The sequence below is a fragment of the Narcine bancroftii genome, chromosome 1 (assembly GCF_036971445.1).
Source record: "Narcine bancroftii isolate sNarBan1 chromosome 1, sNarBan1.hap1, whole genome shotgun sequence".
Taxonomy (NCBI): Eukaryota; Metazoa; Chordata; class Chondrichthyes; order Torpediniformes; family Narcinidae; genus Narcine; species Narcine bancroftii.
Window position 1 is genome coordinate 35,920,561 of NC_091469.1, and position 6,000 is coordinate 35,926,560.

Below are 6,000 nucleotides of genomic sequence, written 5' to 3' on the forward strand. Positions count from 1 at the left end.
AATATCCATCCTGGGTCGCCTCAAACTCAATGACATTAAGGGATATAAGGAAAAGTCAGGTAGGTGGAGTTGAGTGAATGATAATATCAGCAATGATCTTATTGAATGGCGGAGCAGGCTTGTCGGGCCTGATGGCCTACTGCTGCTCCTATTTCTTATGTTCCTATGTCAGCCCCATACCTTTCCCCCCAATAATCCATGTCTAATGTTTTACTCCTCCCACTTTAACTTTTCCCACAAATCTCCTCCCCTCTCCTATTGGTCACTTCCCCAATCAGTCTCTCAATTTCTACCATTTTCAATGGCCATCTTCTTTGGCTCGAGGGACTTCAGTGAGAAGGAGCTTTTTGTGTGGAAAGGTATCTTTGAAATAGCATATTTATAGTAAGAAAGGAGGAAATGGAGTCAGTTGGGGTAGTTAAGTGCTCCAGTTGTGGGATGTGGGAAATCGGAGACAGCACAGCTGTTTCTGACGACTACACCTGCAAAAGGTGCATCCAATTGCATATAATGAGTGACTGTGTTAAGGAGCTTGAGCTGCAGTTGGATGAACTGACGATCATAAGGGAAGCAGAGGCAGTGATAGAGAAGAGTTACAGGGAGACAGTTACCCCCTAGAGGGCAGGAGTCAAGGAATTGGGTGACTGTGAGGAAAGGAGGGAGAGTGCCTGTGCAGAATACCCCTGTGGAAGTGCCACTCAGCAACATGTATTCTGCATTGGATACTGCTGAAGGGAATAGCCTATCGGGGATGAGTTGTGGGGGTCAGGTCTCTGGCACAGGGGCTGCCCCTGAGGTTCAGAAGGGAAGGAGGGATAAGAACAGGATACTTGTAGTTGGGGACTCATTAGTCAGAGGGACAGATAGAAGGTTTGTGGGATGAGATCGGGGATCCAGGTTGGTCTGTTGCCTCCCTGGTGCCAGGGTCAGGGATATCTCTGATCGAGTCCATAGCATTCTGCAAGGGGAAGGAGAACAGCCAGAAGTCTTGGTCCATGTGGGGAACAATGACTTAGTTAGAAGTGGGGATGAGGTCCTGAAACAAGATTATGTGGAATTAGGTAGGAAGTTAAAAAACAGGACCTCCAAGGTAGTAATCTCTGGATTGCTGCCGGTGCCATGCGCTAGTGAGGGTAGAAATAGGAGGATGTGGAGGATGAATGCGTGGCTAAAGAGATGGTGCAGGGGGAAAGGGATAAGATTTCTGGATCATTGGGATCTCTTCTGGGGAAGGTCGGACCTGTACAAAAGGGATGGACTCCACTTGAACTGGAAGGGGACCAATGTGCTGGCAAGCAGATTTGCTAGAGCTGTGGAGGAAGGTTTAAACTAGTTTGACAAGCGGGTGGGGAACAGAGTGTGAGAGCAGTGTCAAGGGAGCATGACCACCTAGATAGGAATAATAACGATAACAAAGGTAGGATGGAGATGAGGGTAAAAGGTAGAAAAGAGAATATATGTGAGGGTCATTCTCTGAAATGCATATATTTTAATGCAAGAAGCATAGTGAACAAGGTAGATGAGCTTAGAGCATGGACAGATACTTGGAGACATGATATTGTGGCAATTAGTGAGACCTGCCTACAGGAGGGTCAGGACTGGCAACTTAATATTCCAGGATATATTTGTTTTAGATGTGATAGATCTGGGGGTAAAAAAGGGGGAGGAGTTGCTCTGCTTGTTAAGGAGGACATTACTGCCGTGAGGCGGCATGATGGTCTGGAGGGATCTCGTGAACCTTCTCTGCACTCTCTCTATTTTGTTTATATCTTTCCTATAATTTGGTGACTAAAACTGCACGCAGTACTCCAGATTTGGCCTCACCCATGCCTTGTACAATTTCATCATAACCTCCCTACTCTTGACTTCAATACTCTGATTTATGAAGGCCAACATTCCAAATGCCTTCTTCACCACACCATCTAGCTGAGTATCAGCCTTAAGGGTACTATTTACAACTCCTAAATCCCTTTGTTGCTCTGCACATCTCAATAGCCTACCATTTAATGCATATGACCTATTTAGATTTGCCTTTTCCAAAATGTAACACCTCACACTTATCTGTATTAAATTCCATCAGCCATTTCTCATATAGTAGGAGAATTAAGGGATATGTGGAAAAGGCAGGTAGGTGGAGATGAGCCTATTATCAGATCAGCCATGATCTCATTGACTGGTGGAGCAAGCTCGATGGGCCAGATGACCTAGTCTTGCTCCTATTTCTTATGTTCTTATGTCTGAGTAATTAAATATTTCATATTTATAATTATGTTAGGAAATGGCATTATAAATTTGAAGCCTAACATAACCATATGTACCTAAGCAGTGAATGGAACAATTGCAACTGTCTCAGGTATTGCAATGAGAAAGTTGAACAATAAGCAGCTGACATTTTTACCAGAGACAGTAACAAAAATTGGAATGCACCAATTTTCTTTTCAGCCTCCTTTTATTTTTCCCCCTTCCAATCTTTGATAATATCTCACACGTTTATTCTTTGTGAGAAGGAATGGGTGGAAGGTGATGTGGGAGACACTGTGGATTGGCAAGTGCATGTATCAGATGAAATCATGGGGCATGTGTTGACAGGTACCACACTTCTAGGATAAATGGCATTGTAACACTCATCTACAATCATACAACGAAAAATATCCAGTGTCATTTATTAAAACTGACCCTGCATGCAGTTGCATTTGATGCAAGTGTTGAAGCTGCCATGCAGAGTAATGCAGCAAAACACATTCTGCTAGATGGTAACTTAGCAGTTGAGTGGCATCAGTGGGAGAAACCTTTCAGGCTGGAACCCTTCATCAAGATTCTGGCTCTTACCAGAATCTTTTTCTCCCATTGAAGCTGCTCAGCTCGCCGAGTTCCTCAAGCAGATTGTGTTTTGATCTAGAAATCTCCCATTATGGGGTCTACAAACAGGCTTCTGTTTGACTTTTAACATATATCATATATATTTAACAGAAATCATTCTGTTGAGTAGTCATTTGTCTTCTAGTGGAAGCACATAATGTAAATCGGCAAGCATTGAGTGTTGTAGCACAATATAATAAAGGATATTGAATTGATCTTCTTTCAGACATTAAATGAAGAACAATTAACCTCTCGGGATAACATATTCTTGTTATTAACCCTTCAAAACTCTCATCTATACTCAATCCTGATATTCGCATATCACTTGACATCAAGTACTGATAATAATTATACTGTCCTAATCTCACTTGCTTTCCATCCTTTTATAAACATTCAATTTGTCTGTTTGTAACAATAAAAATAAACAATGCATCAAAACCATAACAGATCATCCCTTTTGTAAGATATGCCTCCTCTAAACTCCATACTTCAAATGCCACAGCATTTGTTTAGATAATCCATTTCTGTCTCAGACCTACTTCCTGGTCATTATCAATCCATACATATTCCTACAGGGAATAGAATCCTTGTAAGTGTTTCAAATGGTCCCTTTAGTTTGTAATAAACACCAACCTCACCTAGCAACAACAGAAACTGCTTGCTTGTCAAGGCTGTAATTCTTTCCACTGTGTCAGGACATTAGCATTCAGGTGCTTTAAAAGAATTTACAAATGGTAGAGAAAGTACAACATCAATTTACCAGGATAATGTGTAGGATGGGTGGCTTTAAATATGATGAAAGTCTTAAGCATTTCATTTTTTATTTACACAGGACATTTAATGCAATTTTTTTTCTAGTTAGACAATTAGAATAGAGTTTCCTCTATTTGGAGACTTAATGTTGACGGGAGTGATCACAAGGGAATGAGATGGGGGCTGTTCAGTATTGGTACCACCCTAATAATCATTAAGTACATGAACACCCAACAAATTTTCCCCTGCAACCGCTGCAACTGTGTCTGCCTGTCCCGCATCGGACTTGTCAGCCACAAATGAGCCTGCAGCTGACGTGGACATTTACCCCTTCATAAATCTTCGTCCGCGAAGCCAAGCCAAAGAGAAGAAGAGAGAAGAGACGTGCCTATGTGCAGATGTGTATAAAATGTGTGTTTAATAGAATCTTTCAAAAGTGGCCAAGAATAATGCCAACCAGGAGGACATAAATTGGAAGAAAAGGTTTTTCTGCAAACTATCCTTTTTTGCAAAAGGAAGACGTCACATTTAGGAACAATTCTCTTTTTAAAAACAGAAGTGCATAAATACATTTGAAGAGGCTAATAGAAAGCAGAGCAATGACCTTAAGATTTGGATCAGGAGCCAGATTTGGATCTCTTCTGCGGTAATCCTCCAAGAAAATTAAATGGTAATATTGCTGTGATGAAATTTGGGATTTTTTTATAATGTGGATTGGATAAAATTGGAAAGGATTAAATTTATGATATGGCTCAAGATCAGAAACAAAGGAAAGGAAATTGTTGCCAAGGAGTCTGAGATTTATAGCAAAAGAGAAAAAAATGTTTCAATCTTTCCAATATTTAATTGGTTAAAAAAAATTCCAAACATACAATATTAGATAAAGTCAACTCGATAACAATTTCTGTAGCAGTCTCTTCATTGTGAATGTTCCATTGTGGAGAGGCTGAATGAGTTTTGGAACTTATTACAGTGAGTGCAGTGGATTTCATCCAGATACTTAAATATCACACCCATTTAACCACAACTTTGATGTTTGTGAACCTCTTTCCAAATACAGTCCATGCCATGGCTTGAAATGAACGGTGGCACAGAATTTCTCAGGAGCTCATCATTTATTGGTTAGATGTGTCTAACAAAATGTTTTGGGTGTCTATTTTAAAAGCTGCCTTTATGTGAGACCTGATCCTTGGTTCTCTTGACCTCTTACCATAAAGCCTGCATGTCCATTAATTTTTAGAAGTGTTGGCTGATCTCTATTTCTGTAGATGAGGAGTACTTGGGTATTCCTTTGGCTACAATCATTCCTCACACACAAGCAGATGGCCATAGTTGTTGGAGACTACTCAACAGCTCAAGGACAACCCTAAAGGTGAAGCCATTTCTTGTAAAATCAGCTATGTTTTTTGATGGATGGTGTGGTGAAAACTCATTTGTTAATAGCAGCATATCACAGCCAGCAGAAGGGGTAGGCCTAAATCTGTGGACTCCTGTGTAGTTGTGGAAAGTTTGAACACAGTGTGGAATTTGCTGCCGCTATTCCATTGGGGATTTGACTCGTGTGTGTGTGTGTGTGTGTGTGTGTGTGGGGGGGGGGGGGGGGGCTCAAAGAAGCTAAATATCAATTATTTATAATAATTTGATGGACAAGAATAACTTTTATTAGTTAGGATCAAGAGTGAATGGGATCATGACTTGGATTTGTCAATTTCAGGTGAGGGCTGGGATATTGTTCTAAATTTAATAAATGAATCCTCCTTCTGTGCGTGACATTGTTTCAATTCAAAGTGGTGCATAGAGCACATATTTCAAAACAAACTATCTCACTTTTATTCTGCTATTGATCCATTGTGTGATTAAATGTAATATTTTTGAGGCTTCATTAATACATATGTTTTAGACTTGCCCTAGTTTAGAAAATTTTGGAAAAATGTTCAAACTTCATCAGTTATTCTTAAGGTCATATTAGAACCATGTCCTTTAATTGCTTTATTTGTTTTTTCCTCAAGACGATGAAATATTATTGACCATCTCAGAAGCAAATTTTAGCTTTTACATCATTGATAGCTAGAAGGGCAATTTTGATAAAATGGAAATACAGCAATCCACCTACTCATACACAATGGTTACATGAGGTCAATGTCCTTCCTAAGTTTAGAAAAAAACATAATGTTAAAGGTGTAAAGTTGAACTTTTTTAAAGATGTGGGGCGCATTCATGGAACATTACGGTAATTTGAAGAATTGCAGTGTTTAGATGCTCCTGAACAGTGTTATCTGGTTTCTGAACATCGGCTTTCATTCCTATGTATATTATATATGCAAGACAACTAGGTTTAGAGGGAGGGGTTCGATTAATGGGGGGTGGGGGGGCGCGTCCTTTTTTTCT